The sequence below is a fragment of the Ixodes scapularis genome, unplaced genomic scaffold (assembly GCF_016920785.2).
Source record: "Ixodes scapularis isolate PalLabHiFi unplaced genomic scaffold, ASM1692078v2 PGA_scaffold4__175_contigs__length_147842914, whole genome shotgun sequence".
Taxonomy (NCBI): Eukaryota; Metazoa; Arthropoda; class Arachnida; order Ixodida; family Ixodidae; genus Ixodes; species Ixodes scapularis.
The window spans coordinates 22,716,256-22,735,411 of NW_024609879.1; the positions used below are offsets into that span (position 1 = coordinate 22,716,256).

At 45.5% G+C, this 19,156-nt stretch overlaps 1 pseudogene; it reads right to left on the bottom strand.

Annotated features, from left to right (window-relative positions):
* The window catches only part of LOC115315236, a 117,197-nt pseudogene that overhangs the window by 62,566 nt on the left and 35,475 nt on the right, over window positions 1-19,156 (bottom strand).

Consider the following 19,156-nt stretch of genomic DNA (forward strand, 5'->3'; position numbering starts at 1 on the left):
TGACGAACTGAAGTTCCTTGGCCACGTGGGCATCCTACCCGCTCCCGACACCGACGGAGGCTCTATCAAACCTTCAAGGAGGAACTGTCTTTTCGACCCTTGATCTCGCGCAAGCGTATCAGCAGCTGCGAGTAACGGATACGACCGCCGAAATACTGACGATCAACACGATCAAGGGGCTCTACAGAGTGAAGCGACTACCTTTCGGAATCGCGGCCGCCCCGGCGATATTTCAACGAGTCATGGAAACCACACTCGCGGCCATTCCGGGAGTTAGCGTTTACCTTGACGATATAATCATCAGCGGAACAACTCCAAGTGAGCACGCGCGTCGGCTGGATGAGGTACTCTCACGACTGGAAAAGGCAGGGCTGAAGCTCAAGCAAAGCAAGTGCTTCTTCGGCGTGAAGGAGGTCAAATTCTTAGGTCACCGCATAAACGCCGAAGGAATTCATCCAACCCAGGACAAGATCCAAGCAGTAGTCGAAGCCCCAGAACCAGAGAACAAGACGCAGTTACAGTCCTTTTTAGGCCTCCTGGCGTTTTACGACAGGTTTTTAAAGGATCGCGCGACAATCGCGAAGGAACTGTACGAACTACTTGAACAGAACAAAGAGTGGAGGTGGGAAGAAACACACCGAAGGGCTTTCAAAAAGCTGAAAGATCTAGTGGCGAACTACACTGTGCTCGCACACTATGATGGAAAACGACCTCTAGTGTTGTCTTGCGACGCCTCACCATATGGAGTGGGAGCCGTACTTGCACAGCAAGATGCTGATGGGCGGGAGGCTCCGATCGCTTTTGCATCCAGAACGCTAGGCAGTGCCGAGCGGAACTATTCGCAACTGGATCGTGAAGGCCTCGCTATCGTGTACGGAGTTCACCACTTCCATCAATACATAGCTGGGAGGTCCGTGACCATATTCACAGACCATCAGCCTTTGCTAGGTATCATCGGCTCCAACAAGCCTGTTCCACAAGTATTATCACCAAGGATGACTAGATGGTGCGTGAAACTGGCAGCCTACCACTACGACCTGAAATACAGGCCAGGAAATCGTCACCAGAACGCAGACGCTCTCAGTCGGCTTCCGTTACCACACACAGAAGACGAATTGAATCCACCTGGCGACATCTTGATGTTTGAAGGATTGTCACGGCCTCCTCTGTCAGCGCAACAGGTAGCAGAAGCGACAGCAAAGGACACTGTGCTGGTTGAAGTGTTAGAAGCAATTCAAAAAGGCACTCTTCATCGACTCAAATCACCAGAGTTCGCACCTTACACAAAAAAGGCGGCAGAACTGTCGACACACCGAAATTGTCTGACATGGGGGGCACGCATTGTGATCCCCACGCGGCTGAGGACGGACGCGTTGACGTTGATTCACGCGGGGCACCGCGGAATTATAGCAATGAAGACATGCGCACGGAGCTACCTCTGGTGGCCCGGTATCGACGCAGACATAGAGTCATTCGTCGCAGAATGCACTGCCTGCCAGACCCACCGCAAGACACCACCGAAGGAGCCCATGCCAGTCTGGCACAGACCCTCCCACCCTTGGGATACTATTCACGTGGACTTTGCGGGTCCTGTTGAAGGCCAAGTTTTTCTGGTGGTCGTGGACGCATACACTAAATGGGTGGAAGTCCGAGTGATGCGAAACATGACGTCGGCTGCCGTCATTAGAGAATTGAGGGCTATCTTCGCAACTTTCGGCGTTCCCCGGAAGGTGGTTTCGGACAACGGCACAGCGTTTGTGTCCGACGACATCAAGACCTTCTACCGGAATAACGGTGTAATATCGATCACAAGCGCGCCATACCATCCAGCAACTAACGGCCAGGCTGAACGCATGGTTCAAGAGCTGAAAATGGCACTAGCTAAAAGAGGAAGAGAAGATCTGAATTGTGTGGTTGCCAGATTTTTATTCAAACAACATACAACAATTCATGTGGCAACAGGAAAGACACCTGCTTGGATGCTTTTTGGGAGAGAACTTCCGTCTGCTCTCGAGCGACTAAAGACGTTCAGCCCCGAGACACCTGAAAGCACTGCCACCTTTACAAACCCACGCAAGCTGAATGCAGGCCAAGCAGTGTGGGTTAAAACATTTCCAGACGGTAAAAAGTGGATACCGGGAGTGATCGAACGTCAGCTGGGACATCGCTCTTGGATGATTCGGGTAGAGCAAGGTTCAATTCGCCGGCACACCAACCACATACGGCCGCGAAGAGTGGCATCGCATAATCAACCTCCACAGACAGCTGTGGCACCCGCATGGGACATTAACAGCCGTGATGACCTGGCTCCGCAACCCTCGACAACCATCAGGGACAACAGCACAACTGCTATTCCCGAGGAATCGCTGCCTGTTGTGCCGCCGGCAGAGCCTGACACTTCAGGCACTCGAAGAAGTTCCCGAGACCGGCGACCACCTCAAAGATATGGACATGACGTCTAGTGGGGGGAGGTGTTATGTCCGGCATAACATGGAAAAAGAAGAAGACGCGCCTCGTCTTCTTCTGCGACATCAGACAGTGCACGTGCCTGCGCATGCAGGGACATTCGGTCACGCCGCCATCACGATCGCAGAGTAAAGCTACTCGTTGTGCTTTCCGTAAGCGACTCCTGATTACTCAGCACTTAACAGTAACGAAGGCGTCCGCCCAGACCCCGAGAAGACTCGCGCCGTCGCGGCATTTCCAGCGCCGACAGATAAGAAGGCCGTGCGAAGATTCCTTGGACTTTGTGCCTATTATCGACGCTTCGTTCGGGATTTCGCAAGGATTTCCGCACCACTTACGAATCTCACGAAGGACGCCAAGAAGTTCGAATGGGCCGAGGAGCAACAGCAGGCATTCGACGAACTGAAACGACGACTCCAGACTCCTCCTGTGCTTGGACATTTCGACCAGGATGCGGAAACAGAAATTCACACGGACGCAAGTAACGCGGGACTGGGCGCAGTACTAGTCCAAGTGCAAGAAGGCATCGAGCGAGTCATCGCCTACGCAAGTCGGACATTGTCCAAGGCGGAGAAAAATTACTCCACAACTGAGAAAGAATGCCTTGCGGTCGTCTGGGCAATAACGAAGTTTCGTCCGTACTTGTACGGCAGCCCGTTCCGTGTAGTCACGGAACACCACTCGCTCTGCTGGCTTGCGAAGCTGAAGGACCCGTCAGGACGCCTCGCTCGATGGAGTCTTCGACTACAAGAGTTCAACATGACAGTGGTCTATAAGTCAGGCCGCAAGCACAGCGACGCCGACTGCCTGTCCAGAGCCCCCGTCGAAACCCCTTCCGGCTGCAGCGACGACAATGACGACGAGTGCTTTCTAGGAGCAGTGAACACTGACGATATGGCACGACGTCAACGGGACGATCCTGAGCTGCGCGCATTAATCGTGCACCTGGAAGGGGGCAGGAGTACCGTGCCACGTGTCTTCTGACGAGTACTGCCGACCTTCGCCATCCTACAAGGTGTACTCTACAAAGAGAACTTCAACAACAACAACACACCTTGGTTGCTGGTAATCCCGAGTGACCTTCGAGAGGAGATCTTCCAAGCCTGCCACGACGACCCGACATCCGGACACTTTGGTTACAGCCGGACACTGGCCCGTATTCGTGAAAAGTATTACTGGCCGAAGCTCCCCAAGACCGTCCACCTATACACACGATCATGCCACGAGTGCCAGCGACGCAAGAAACCGCCGACGAGGCCGGCCGGACTTCTGCAGCCCATTTCTCCTCCAACTACACCCTTCCAGCAGATCGGAATGGATCTACTTGGTCCTTTTCCGCCTTCGACGTCGGGGAACCGCTGGATCATCGTCGCCACAGATTATCTCACGCGGTACGCCGAAACGAAAGCTCTTCCTTCAGGGACTGCTGTGGAAGTCGCCAAGTTTTTCATCGAGTCCATCGTCCTCCGGCACGGCGCTCCCGAGGTTCTGATTACAGATCGCGGATCTTCGTTCATGGCCCAGCTGACGCAAGAGATCCTTCGTCTCAGTGGCACCGGCCATCGTCGAACCACTGCATACCAGCCGCAGACCAACGGACTGACCGAGCGACTCAACAAGACAATCGCCGATATGATCTCTATGTACGTCGACGTAGAGCACAAGACGTGGGACGAGGTGCTGCCCTACGTCACGTTCGCCTACAATACGGCGGTTCAAGAGACCACTGGATTCACCCCTTTCCAGCTGGTACATGGTCGGAAGGTAACGACCATGCTGGACGCCATGCTGCCCCATGAGCCATCTGACAACGAGAGCGACGACGCCCAGGCGGTTGCTCAACGCGCCGAAGAAGTTCGCCATCTCGCCCGACTCCTGATTCAAGACCAGCAACGCGTCGACGCCGGCCGCTACAACCTTCGTCGCAGGGACGTCCACTTCCAGTTCGGAGATAGGGTGTGGGTATGGACGCCCATCCGTCGCCGCGGCCTCAGTGAGAAACTGCTGAAACGGTACTTTGGACCATACAAGGTACTTCGTCGCCTCGGCGAGCTGAACTACGAGGTGATGCCCGACGGAACACGAACATCGTCACGCCGCCCACCACGACCTGAGGTCGTCCACGTCGTGCGCCTGAAGCCGTACTACGCTCGATAGGACTGTGGACCTTTTGTGCTCCAAACGACTCTTTAGTTTATCGTTCTTTTTTATTTTGATTTGTATTACACTGCATCGGGGCGATGCACTTTTAAAGGGGGGAGTAATGCCGCGCGCAAGGCTGAGAAAGCAACGCGCGGTCACGGTCCTCCAGAAAGTTCCCGTTTATTCATGTACCGCACGTAACTTCTATCATTCATCCCTGCTTTTGTTTTCTAGAAAGTGCGTGTTCATTCTCGCCCCGATCACGCGACGCTCGAACCGCTTTCGCCGAATCTTCGAGATAGCGGCGCACTCTAGATATGAGGCCGCCCGCGACCTTGTCGAGTCAGTCTCGCCCTAGCGCTCGATTCTGCTGACACGCCGACTTCGACGCCCGCGACGCTCTGCTTTCTTCTGTTTCCTTCTTTATTTTTTTGGCACAAGTTCGCCACATTAAACGTTTATTTTTTTCTGTTTATTTCCTGTTTTTTTGTTTGGTCACCACCCGTGACAATATGTTGAATTAATTACGAAACACAAATGCTGAAATACTTCCTTCCAAAAACACTGAACGATTATATTGATAATAAAATATAGTGTAAACGATTAAATTTTCGCGGGAACCTAATTTTCTCGAATTTCACAAATCGCCTACAATTCGCTAAAAATACGTCCCGGGAACAATTAGGGCAATATGTGAACGATTCGCGAAAGTTAGAACCCGCGAATAATTTCAAATTTTTAGCGTAGGCTCGATTCGCGAAAATTTGAGCCTGCGAAAATTAAGTCGCAAAGGTTGAGTGAAAGCAGGATTAGGAAAAAAAAAAGAAAAACATAATGATTTCTTCCGCGTTGTCAGAATTAAATGAAATGCGAAAAGCACATACAAAGAACTCCAAGTTATGGTCACATATTTACTTACGTCTAATGTAGTAATAGTTCAGAGCACGTGCTTTCAATAAAGCGTCTGGTTGAACTGAAAAAAATAATAATATCAGAATAGGTGTTATCTTAATGTGACTTTCAATAGCTGGCACTCTTTGTGGAGCAGAAAAACTCTCGCTAAAAAATTCAACTTTCAAATTCCGCGCTTATTAGTCGTATGACCAGGCTCTTGGGGGGAAACAATGAGATCACCAGTGAATATAATTTTACATGACTTCAATTGGCGTTGCTTCCCCCGCCCCCTCCTCCCTCCCCCCCAGTCTGAGTTTTTAAAATTTCAACAACCTTGCCGCAGGTAAGTTTTTGTATACGTCAACCAGGAGTACCTTCAATTGGAAATATATACGCATCTTGGCTATGCAATATAACCAGATGCTCATTTTGGAGAACAGGGCAACGAAAATTACTCGTAAAGACTAAGACAAGGATACCCGAATGTATGTTGCGCGACAGTGATTATGAAAAATTTAACTGATCGCATAAAGCTTATTGGGATTGCTTACTGAGTTACTTTATTCACTTTTAACAAAATGTACCCCGTCTACGTTTGTGTATGTCAGGTTTTGTTTGCATGGTTTTATAAAGCATCAATGAATCCTAAAGCTAGACAACTGGAAAAGACCCTCCATAGTTATACAAGAAAAAAACAAAAAGAAAAAACGACTCTCCATGACAAAACAATAGGCCCCTTTATCAATGCCGCGCCACCTAGCGGCGTCGATTCAAAACTATGTGCACTCGCTGTGAGTGGTCACGAGCGCCGTTCCGAGGGGTCGCGACCACCATTACGGGATTTACGTTCGCAGAGGCCAGTACTCTGTAGTGTCCGCATAGCCCCTTTCCAGATGCGTTTTTATTGCTGTGCAACGCTGTGCAAGCAGAAGAGCGTGAGGGATAACCCCTCAAACAGGGCGAGATTTACTCCTTTGCCACAGAAAAAAAAAAAAACTGTCGACAAAAACGCACCAATATAAGCCGAAATCCGTTAAGTGCACGCTCCCTACACTCAGACTGACTTAAAGCAAGATATGCGCGCATGCACGAGCATTCATTAGGAGAGCTCGCGCAGTAAAAATAACTATCATAGCTAACAGCACTCGCACATAGCTATTCCCTTGTATACATTCAGGCGGGGCGTGTATGAGCGATTCTGAAATTCAGGTATTGTGTACTTCAAGGTGTCTAATTGTTTTCTTCCCGAGTGATCCGTTCTTGAAGCTTCCGAGAAGTCGTTATACAACGCCAGGGGGAAAAAAAGAACAACGCGAAATATACGAGGCTACACATGTTAGTGAGCGCGTTGGTAATGATGTAGGTTTAGAAAGAGTTATGTACGTAAAGACAGGGACCTGCTACGGCCTATAGACAGGCTACAGGGCGAAGAAGGTCAGTCAGGCTGGCTATTTCTCGAACGTTGCTGATAGCGGCTGCTTCTTCATGTAACAATTCATTCTACAACACTGTAAACAACTTAATATTTCAATGACCTATTTTTAGCGAATTCTGAGAGTTCGGAAATACCGCTAGAATTAAATCACGCATATAAATTACCCTATGGCAACTGACACTAAGCCTGACCCTCCAAAACAAAATATTTTGCCGGTCAAATATTCCTAAAGGCCACGCTTTGTAAAACTTGAGAAATATCGAGCCCGCGAAAATGAAGTTAACAGTATTTTATTTCAACGTTGCCGGAAGGCCTAAGAATATAGAACGTCGTGTCCAAGACTGCCAAGGCCGCCGAATTTGAAGACGCGTTGAGGAAAGCGATCGTGCTAATGCCGGCCGCGATGGTGTGACAAGCAATACAATCGTCGACTTAAACCACATCGCCAACAAAGCCGCGACAAGCGACTCTATCGCCGATGTTAACAGCGTCACCAACGGAAATTTAACAACCTCAATAGGCGATGTAAGAACGAAGCCGCAATAACAAAGTCGCCGTTTCGTGCGAACGTGTATCCTACTATAGATTTCAGTCACAAACTTGAACTGCACCATGAGTTTTGGTCACTCGTCCTCTGGGCGGCGTTCTCGTTTACGTTTTCCGTAGTGCACCAAGTTGGGATGTCAACCAAGCTCCTGGTCCACACAAGCGAATCGGGACCATCGGCGATGGTCCTGATGATCGCGAGCGCATATCTCATAGTTGCAGCGTTTTGCCCTAAAAATAGTTGCCAGCCGCACTTTCGAGCGCAGTAAAGGCAAAGAAAGGCTCATTCGTCAAGCAAGTTGCTTAAGATTGGAATGATACGTCTGCTCGTACGATCTATAACTGGTACTATGTAATACAAATATGCAAGCCGTAATCTCACAAATCCAACTACAATCTCGGGTTACCAGTGTTTCTAAATATAAAAGTTTGACGTACGTGCATTATATCTAGCGGTTTAGTTTGCGAAAGGACAACACAGTTCTTAAAGTACAAACGAACTGAATAAGAAATATTCTGTGGAAGAGTCAGTTAAGGGGAATGAGCAGTAAATCTGATTGAACAAACATTGTACACTGGTGTGCTCTTTCTTCACGTTTTACCTTACATAGCTCCAAAATCAGACTTAATACTGAGTAAACTAAGAAAGTCATAAGCGCGTCGCAATTACATAGAATTTAAATTACATTAAAATATGACTGCTTGGTAAGCATCCTAGAAGACACGAAAATGTAAATTTAAGCTTGAAAAAAGTTACTTACGTATGTAATCATTGTTATAGTCAGCGTGCACTTTAATCTCGGAGACATTGTGTGCAATGCTCCCATGTTGAGATCGAGCCATGAACGGAAGCGGAGCAATTCTCAAAGTGGGGCTGAGCATTCCGTCCTGTGTATTGATACAATATTTACATGGTTGGTGGTTCCTTTATTTTGTAGTTCACGTTTTTACATTTTACAGTAGCAAACTGTAAGATTATTTTTATTTGCCAAAACCAAAGCCAATAGACCTTCACTTCCTATGCTCGGATTTTTATACAACGACCCTGGACTCATGCAATTTACGATGTAGGTCGCACATGCTTTATTGCTCGAAGCTTGAAATAGCCTGCTCTTGCTTAGAGTATACTGTTTTAATTGTGCAATCAAAATGTTCATGGGGCTGGATTTAGAGGTTACTTTGTAAGCATCGCAGTATTTTAATGTATGCTTTACCGATATTTAACTATCGAAAACATTAATATCAATTACCGTCTTCTCAATTTTCATGTTGTAACCTGCTCAGTGTAACATGCTTTCTAATAACTTTTGCAGGAATACAAATTACGGGGTGATATCATGCCCCAACAGTCACCTCTGACGAAACATTTATATCATGGTATACTTTTTTGAATTTTATATGTTAAGACACATATATTTTCGAGTAATCTGCGTTACATATATAATTCCCTCTCTAATGCTAATGATAAAACAAATGCATATTTATAATTAAAAGTAACACACGATTTCTACTCCTTCGTTTGTTTGCTTCACGGACACAGCGGCCAATTTGTGCTTGTCCTCGAACAAGCCGTCCTGGAGTTCTTTCGGGTTCATCTGGAAGGTACGGTAAAAGTGGCAACTCTCGTGATTTCGATCGCACTGTTGGACCTTTGGTCATGCAGTTCTTAACAGAAGTTGGATTCTATGAAATTGGCAATGATCAAGCAGGTTAAATTGTGCACTTCTACATCTAATTAATTTAAATGTTAGAAAAGCCAAATTAAAAATATATATTTTAAACGCTAATTGTATCGCTTTCGTTTCTAAAATTTAAGAATTTGGCTATCTTTAGAGATCTGAAGTGCATTTCACAAAAATGCGTTAAATCTGAAAAAAAGGATAATTATAAAACTGCCATATTTATTCGACATCTTGTAAACCCTGAGATGGGGAACGATAAAAAACGGACGAACACTACAAAATCTATTATTGAGATTTTGTTGTGTTCGTACTTTTTGTTTATCGTTCCCCATCTCAGGGTTTACAAAATGTCGAGTAATTACCAGCTCGCCGGCACTCTCTCACTGCTTACATATTTATTACTTGACGTCCCTTCTAGAAAGTTTCACAAATTCTCATTAATACAATCCTTTTAAGTAGTCAGTAGTTGAGCCATCTAGAAATTAGTTAGTGCAAAACGATATTTGCAAGCAGTGCGTAATAGTGGATCATTTCTCAATTGTGTAAAACTGTTTGTGTTACGCTTGGAATGGTTTCTTCAAATGTAATGCGGGAACCATAAATATGAAAAAATATTGAAATGTCAACAAAATTAATATATAAATATTTCGATCAAATATTAAATTTTACTTTTAAACTTTTTCAGCATTAAAACATGAAACGTAAGGATAATGTTAACAAATAAGAGGCACAAGTTGAATATTTATATTTAACCTACCAACAGGTAACATTAAAATAAAAACATTTGAAACGCCAATGGGGTACAGAGACTGACGTGTCTGTCTCTGTGCCTTGTTTGTGTTCTGCTTTCTTTGTATCGGGTATTAATCCAACAAACACGCTCGTAAAATTCACCTGCTTACTGCGAGTATTTCCTTCAGAAATTTAATTTAATTTTAATAACAAGACTTAGTATTTGTTAAACTATCTTTAAAATCTAGCCAGCTGCCTCGGCGGCTCCGAGGCAAAGCGCCAGGCTACAGATCCCTAGGAGGCGGGTTCGAATTCCGGCCTTGGTGGCCACAATATGATGGAGGCATATTGCGGAGAAGGCGTCGCGTAACCGAGCGTTCGGTTGCACGTTAAAAGATTGCCCAGGTGGTCGAAATTATTGCTCAATCCTAAGCTGGGCGTGACAGATGCCTTTCGTAATTTTGGACAGTAAGACCCCACTGTGGTATTTTTAAATCTAGCGCATCACTAAGAGTAGGCTGCATACATTATCAGCAAATATATTAAATGTTTAGAGTTTTTTTAGAATTGAATCAAGGAAGAGTGATATTCATACCAATTAAGCATAAAAACATTCGATGCCTACTTTTAGTATTATACACAAACAATTTTGAGCATGTGTTTCACAACAAATATGAGATGATTGTAATAAATATGAAGGCTATCAAAATGTGGTACTCGAAAGAAGAATTTTTCCGCCATACGTCACGTGTTTTGTTCAGTTCTTTGTTGATTAGACTCTAAACACTTTGAGGAAAGAGCGAATTACTACAGCTGGCATAATGACTGTTTGCACTCTGCCTTTGTCATCACAAAGTTAGGAATAAAATAATAACAATTTTGCAAGCTGGTTTTCTAAGATCACTAACATATGTTATATAAATTTATTATGTTTCAGGCGTTGCTGGTTGTTATTTGGCAGAGGCGGTGGCATTGCTGGAAACACACTTTAAGATAACTCAATGCTTGGACTGCTGCCGCGAAGGTGTAAATTTTCGGACATGAATGAAGTAATCAGCGAAAAAAGTAAACCCCCCAAAAACATTATTCTTTATCAGCGTGTGCGCGTTTGGTCACGGGTTTAACTATGACAGCGCCACCGCAAAAGCTGCGATGTAAAGGCCATATAGTCGCGCGGGTTTTCATTTGGCCAGCGGCCACAGCGTCACTTTTTGCACACGGGTGACCTTTTCCTTTGTTATCTTCAGCTTCCTGAAGGTTGCGCACTGCTCGGACGGCTTCTAGAAAGCTGTGACCTTTTAGACCGGCTTCAAATAAGCACATTGAAAAGTTGTTCTAAGAAACATGTGTTGCCATCAGCACGTGTGCCTGTGGTCAACGGATCAAGTGCAAGAGCACCGCCCCCATGTATGCGATATAAGAGCCACTCGGTCGCGTGAACTGTACATTTGGCGGCGAGAGCAGCGTCGTTGGTAGCAAATGCCCGACTTCTTTCTGTGCTATTTTTAGGTTCGTCTTGTATTTCATGTTGCTATACCAAGCACTGGGTGTCACTGCTGCTGCTAGTGCCACGCTCACTGCTGTCGATGTTTTGTTTCCTAATTTGCCTTGTACTGGCAAATGCCATGTAACGAGAATTCCGTTTGTTTGCAATTTGACGAGGTACTACATGCAACTGAGAATGTGTCGTCATGCTCCGATTGCCGACTGTATTATCACTAGGGTGACTGCACTGGTGTAGCGGAGTGAACATTTAAATCTAAAAGAGATGGCTATAGAAAAGTTTGGCGCCGCCCCAGTTGCAGATTTGGAAAACCTAATGCGAGCCGGGCATGAAAACAATAATCAGACTGTCATAGCAACCCTCCTTAGGGAGGTGAGTCGTAAGTTGGATGCTCCGGCCCACTGAAATAGTCGTGGACAGTATTAGGAAGTTCAAAAACTCTCTTAAAAGTATGACAACACCCTTACTAAGCGACTTCAGAACAAAACAAAAAAAAACATTAAAGAAATTGTTATGCGTATAACCGTTCTATAAAAATGAAACCTGACTCATGAAATCCACGGATTACAAGGTTGAATAAATAATCTCGAGTGGTAAACGAGGAAGCTCAACCGGGAAATAATAAAATCAGTACACCAGAGAATTAAAACCCGCATCAAAAGGTCCATGAGGTTGCGTCCAGGTTGCAGCTTCGGCCTCTATAAAAACGACGTAGTTGCCTTACGCACATGCGGCGCCACGTTCGACCTTTCTATTGATTAAAACCATAGAGCTAGTACAATAAACACTAGAGGCTCAGCTGGCGCTAGTGTCTACGGGACTTCCGGTTACAAATTGAAGCAGACAGCATGCAGTCTGGTTTTCCAGTCTGCCTATGGGAAAACGCGCGTGAATTTTGTCTCGTTGCCGGCAAATAACATGAATAACTTTTGTTATTTCGGTTGTACCGGATAGTACGTACTTTTATTAATATTTTGAAAGTGTAATTGCTTTAGTTACAGTATTTTTCTTTTACGACTGAACGATGCTAAACTTCTCTATATTTTAGGCCCAAACCTCTGTTCCATGGCAGGTATGTAGAAACGAGCGACGGTTCTAAGCAAAATAACGATCGAAAGGAATGTAGAGTGTGTTCAAAGTTCGCCAGCATTTCGTTGATGCCTATATATCGCTAATATGCCTGTCCTCTCACTATATGAAAATGACCCCGTCGTGCATCTTTGCGAGTGGTTCAAAAACCTTCGAAACGTAAAGAATAAAGTACGTGGGCTACGAAAGTTGTGTTTTCTTAATATTTCCTATGTTGGGCAGTTTTCATCGCGCACCTGTTCTCTGGCTGGGTGTATCTCGAAACAACCCATTTTTATTTGAACTCTCTCGTTTGAACCCATTCGCAAAACGCCCTTCTCGTTTTAACCTTTCGCGTTTCAACCCTTTCTTATTTATACCCGTCTCATTTGAACCCATTCTCATTTGAACCCTTCTCGTTTGAACCCATTCGCAAAACGCCCTTCGCGTTTTAACCTTTCGCGTTTTGACCCTTTCTCATTTGAACCCGTTGTCATTTGAACACCGTAGTGAGGTATAGAGAAAGGAAAAACAGTTAAGGATGAAGGTTGAAGATGAAGCGAAGCGGCACCATCTCTTGCATAGCACATGAAAGAATTTTCCTTATGCCTGCGTGCCACTCCGAGTCTGTTGACGTAGCTACGTGGTCACATGGTGACGTGGTTTCAAAAGTGCTAGCGCAGATTCGGTACTTCATTTCTCTTCTGTCGCTATATGTCGTAAGATGTCGTCGTGTGGAGCGGATGGATCATTGTGCTAGTCGTGTGTTATTGCTTGTAATGGCCAATTCGGCACCATGACAGAACAGCACACGACATAACAGCACGCGACAAAACAGCACGGTCAAAACAGCAGGCGTCAAAACAGCACAGCGTGAAAACAGCACGGCGACAAAACAGCACGCGTCAAAATAGCACGCGACAAAACAGCACAGCGTCAAAACGGCGCAGCGACAGAAGAGCACGTGCCAAAACAGCACGGCGTCAAAACAGCACGACGTCAAAACAGCACAGCGACAAAACAACACAGCGTCAAAACATGACATTGACAATATAGCTAGGGTTCGGCGTTTTCGGTTTGTATTATTTGAAATTCTGCGCACTTTTTTCCGGTTTTTATTCCAAACAAAAGTTTTCGGTTTATAGCGGTGAATATTTGTAGACTCATAAACTTCTCAGTTATATTAGGTTTAATGACGAAACCAGTATACTAACGAAAATGAAACAATTAAAAGCGTTTGTGTAAAATGTATATGGAGTACCAGCTACTGGTCTTCTTATTTGTTGCCGTCCTTGGCAGCCGACGCGACCTGTTCTGCAAGACGCACTGGGGCCTTATTGTGATCTGACATTATCGTGGTGTACTTGTATTTGTACACAGGAAGAGCATGATCTTCAGTACCACTTCGGTCGGAGAGGCAAATATCAAAATGGAGAAATTAGCGAGCATTGTACTCGGTGCGTTTTCCCCCATTTTCACGACTGCGAGAGGGATGAATTTGCGCCGACGGCAGAAATGACAATAAAACACTCGCATTTATGCCCTCCTCTAGTAGACGGAAGCTAGGGGTGTTAAACAATGCGGGGCATTTACGGACCCTCTTGATTTCCGTTGTTTGATTCAACGATTAAACACTCTTTCGTTCAACAAAGAATTCGGCACAAATCCCAATCAGGTGAAGAACCCAGATTTCGTCCTGAAGACCCCTACGCCCCCGGAGCTTTTGTTTAAAGTTGAACCGATCTCGCAGACAAGCTGAAAACTGCGACAGGAAGTGGTCATATGATCAGTAATGAGTAAGGTTCCGTATTTTAGGAGTTTAGTTTTCGTCAAGTTCGGAGGGTGTTTTTCTGAGTTTATTTTTTGCCGAAAATTCGGAGTTTATCGGAGTTTATTTTTGTTTGATTCCGAATTTTCCGAAATTCGGAGCTCAATTTTGCTGTGCTTCTTATTAAAAATAGAAACAAATAATATCCAAATGTAAACGTATGCTAAACAAAAAAAAAAAAAAAAAAAAAAAAACAAAGCACGATTGTAGCAATTAATATTTTCTTCAGTTGGATTATGCGTTGGTGTATACCAGGGGCGGCCAGGCTGACAAGGCCTAAGAGCCGCAAACAAAACCGCTAAACTTCCAAGAGCCGCGGGGGGGGGGGGGGGGGGGGCGGGGGCGGGGCAAGCTTTTGTCCAGAGCAGTAACCAAAACTCGAACTACTTTCAATCTATCCGAGTCAAAAGCTGTACAACTGTACGTAAGGTAGCAGTAGCACAAGACTAAGAAACAGCAACCTGTCTTTCGATTTAAAACGCGTTCCATTTCTCTTTTTGGGGAAGTGCTGGTGTGACCGGGAGAGAGATGTGTAAGTGTGTGAGTGTGTGTGTGGGGGGGGGGGGGGTAGGGGAGGTAGCCGCGAGCCGCACTTTAACACGCGAAGAGCCGCATGCGGCTCGCGAGCCGCAGCTTGGCCACCCCTGGTGTATACTGACAATACTAATTTGTCCTACAACAAAAGTGGCATACAAGTGTTATTTCGATAAATGTCGATACCTTAAAATCAATAACCTACTGGAGGTGGTCGCTGGGAAGCTTGTATTCATTCCATGCCATTCCATCAACCTACCGCGCGGAGGCAAGAGGTAGAGTGGAAAAGGATAAAATATAGAAGTTTCAACTGTCCTCTTCCCCACTTTATGTAATTCCTATGGTCCATAGCTTTCACGATTACAAAAACACTACCTCTCCTTCCTCTCAGGCACAAATAGTATCACCCAAACCGGAAACATAAACAGTGACTTTTGTCTTGACCCGATAGTACAATGACCTGTTGTCCTGACCGAAATTTGAAAGATCTGTGAGGTGGCATTTTTCCAGGACCATTTACTCTACGCGCTGATTAAATCATTAATTGTAAAATATATTTCTGTGTGTGTGTGTGGGGGGGGGGGGGAAGGGGATTGAGCATATCGAAATTTAGAGTTTATCAGATAAATCCGAATAGACGAGACTCTCACCGGCGGGTGTTTTTCGAATTCATCCGAAAACACGACACCCTAGTTATGAGTCACATCCTCCCCCCCCTCCTCCCCACACACACACACACACACCACTCCAAACGCCCTCGAAAATACTGAACTTTTTCAGTTAAGACCGAATTTGGAAAAATGAATTCGGCGTACTTTTACCGGTTATATTCGGCTTAACCCGAAAACGCTGAACCCTAAATATAGCTTTTGAAGTTCAAAAATGCACGTCTCAAATAAGGCACTGTAAAGGAATTGAGGTTCTTGGCCGATTCGTCGAAAGCCAACTCGTTGACGGCCAATTTTTTTTTGGAATCTGTTCTTTTGGAAGCAAGTTTGGAGTGGGGAGTATACTTGATCATGACCGTTCTCTGGGCAGTACCGAAGCCCCCGCTGGTGCGTATTCTGGCTATTTTGTAGCGTGAGCTACACTGGCCGAGGTTAAGCAGTTTCGCGTGGCTCGCATAATGAGCTGTGCTGCGTGCTGCGCATGCGCGAGCAGCAGTGACGGCACACGGCGCACAGCTGGAGCGCCGGAGCCGCCGCCGCCGCGCGCTCCGCCGCCGCCGCGCCCCCCTCGCCGGTCTGCGCATTCCAGAGGAGTGACGTCATAGCCGCGGCAGAAGCACTGGCGCCGCCGTGTGCCCAGCTGTGCGCCTCCGTTGCGCAGTAGCCAAGTCTGACGCTGCACCGGAGCCGCTTGATAGCGCCTCTCATTTTATGCGCATAAGCTCACGCTTCGTATATCCTGGCATAGCCGAGCTAAGCCACCGCAATTGTTTCGAGCAGTTTTGCTCATTTTGACGCGCAAGTTTGCTGGTGCTATCGTCTACAATAAATAATTCAATCGCACGGAAATGTGTTGCCGTTAGTTGTTAAAAGAAAAAACAGAAAGCGTGTGCGGCAACGGAGTGTTCAGCCCATGCTGCAGTGTAAGGCCACAGCATTGAGGCTGCAGCATGTTACTGCTTCACCGGTTTCCACTCGATCAAGGCCTTCGTCGGCAATAATCTGTGAGTTTAACTCAAAACGTACAACTTCTCGCCTGCAAGCTCCAGCCGCGTGTTTCCAGGAGATTTTATTCACGGCGAATGAACCCCGCAGAATCGATGTCCATGGTTCACCTTGAATACGCTCCCCATTAAAGTCACCTTATCTTACCGGTTCTATCAGAAACTATCGACGGTCACGCAACTCATAGGAACATTTGACGATTTTGCAGCTTCTTCTAATGAGAGAGGACAGATTGATGCGATATGCCTTGACCTTTCTAAGGAGTTTGATAGAGTACCACCACACTGAACTACTTCATAAACTTTCTTTGCATGGTGTAAATCAGAACGTGATATTCTGGATCAGGGCGTATTTATCTAATCGGGTGCAGTATGTAGAGGTTAACGGTGACCGTTCAATTGTATCTGAAGTGCCCTCGGGCGTCCCCCAGGGGTCAGTACTCGGGCCAGTATTATTTTTAATTTGATATCGCGGCGGAAATAAATCAAGGGGTTACTGTGCGGCTATTTGCGGATGGTTGTCTTGTATATTCAAAAATCGAGGAGGAAGACGACCAGCGCAGATTAAGTGCATCTGTCGGGTCTATTCAGGACTGGTGCTCGAAATGGAAGATGAAAATTATTACACAAAAACTGTGTTTGCACGAATAACTAACAGAACTAAGAATGTTCTTTCTTTTACTTACGAGCTTGATGGAAGTCCTTTGGTTGAAGTTGATAGTTTTAAATACTTGGGTGTGACGATTTCTAAAGACTTAAGTTGGAGTAAACACATAAATGAAATATGACACAAAGCAATGAAAAAGCTTTGGTCTTTACGACGGAATGTGGTTAGTGCTCCGCCTAAAGCGAAGTTAATGGCCTACACAACGTATATTCGGCCTACCTTAGAGTACGCTGCATCGGTATGGGACCCCTAAAGAAAAAATCAAATTGGTGAACTCGAAAACGTTCAGAGGAAGGCGGCGCGATTTATTCTATCCAAATACAAGCGACTTGATTCTGTCACAGATATGCTGAACAGCCTCAATCTCCCCTTACTTTCCGTCCGTCGAAAAATTGCTCGACTAAAGTTTTTCTTTGTTTTCTCATCACCTGTATAACATTAAACCGGATTCTAGATTAACACATCGCGCATCGAGAGAACTCAGATACGTTAGCACTAATCAGTTTGGAGTGCCCAAATGTAAAATTGACGCTTATAGGTTTTCTTTTGTCCCTAGAACTGTAAAAAACTGGAATGATCTCCCACAAAATATATTGTCATTGGACTGTTTAGATGATTTTGAGAGCGCCCTTTTGAATATGACTGATATGGAATGATAAATAGTTAAATATTTTGCTAAGTAGTAGATTTCAAGTGCTGAGAATTCATTTTGTCCAGTGCTATATAATATATTGAATGTTTGTGCTATTTCAGCCCCTTTATTTTAAGTGTATGTCGCTGAATGTGTACTGTATTGTAGTCCTGATGTATGTTTCAGTGCTCTCCTATACCCCACACCTGTTAAAGCCCCGTACTTGGGGTGAACAGTATTCATAAATAAATAAATAAAAATGCATCTGTAACCATCGCATCTCCTGTATTTTTTTTTTTTTTTTGGTGGGGGGGGGGGCTTTTTAGGCTTAGGTGATAATTACGAAACGACAAGTACTACGGAACCTCACCGGACATCCACAAACTAGGCAGTTCATAACTTGAACTTACGGATATCTTTTTCCCAATAACTCTTCCTCTTCCCTGATACTTCAAAAAAGACCAGACAACGCAGCCAACATCGACGCCGAAGGTATCCCCTCTAACTACGAAATCTCTTCAGAGATTAGCGTAGTTAAGTAGTAGTAACTACTGCTAACTTCATTTGTTTTTAGCAATCGCACAGCAACAGCACTCGGGACACTGACTTGAGTGCGATCCCGTCGCCGCCAGCGTACATTTTTTTTTATTGTTTCTCCACTAGCTGTTAAATAATGCCATGCAATGTCCAACCCTTTTTCTTTACATTCTGTTTTGTTTTCATAAAATGCTACCTATTACAGCCTTTTTACATGTGTGCTATTTTGACGTCGTGTTGTTTTGACGCCGTGCTGTTTTGGCACGTGCTCTTCTGTCGCTGTGCCGTTTTGACGCTGTGCTGTTTTGTCGCGTGCTATTTTGACGGGTGCTGTCTTGTCGCCGTGCTGTTTTGACGCTGTGCTGTTTTGACGCGTGCTGTTTTGACCGTGCTGTTTTGTCGCGTGCTGTTTTGTCGTGTGCTGTTCTGTCGCGTTCCCGGCCAATTCGTGTGTTCACTTACCCTGAACAAAAGTTTTCCCATATCTTCGGCAAGGCCGTCCGCGTGGTCAAAGGCTGGCGGGTGCAAGCTTTTCGGGTTGCGCTTCTCAAGCGTGTACCGGCAATTTACCAGCAAAAGTTTTCCCGAGCTCCAAGAGGTCGGGCAGCTTGTCTGCCAGACTGTATCCAGTATCGTCACATCCGAATCGGGATAGGAAACCAAACGACACAATGCTCGCTGAGACGGCAAATAGCGGGTTCGAGTGGCAAACGAAGCCATCGAGACGGGCACCCTTTTGTGCTCTGAGACAAGATAGCAAAAACAACGAAGAGAAATATAATTTATGTTTCAAAGAAAGTCAACATTTTTTGAAGAAT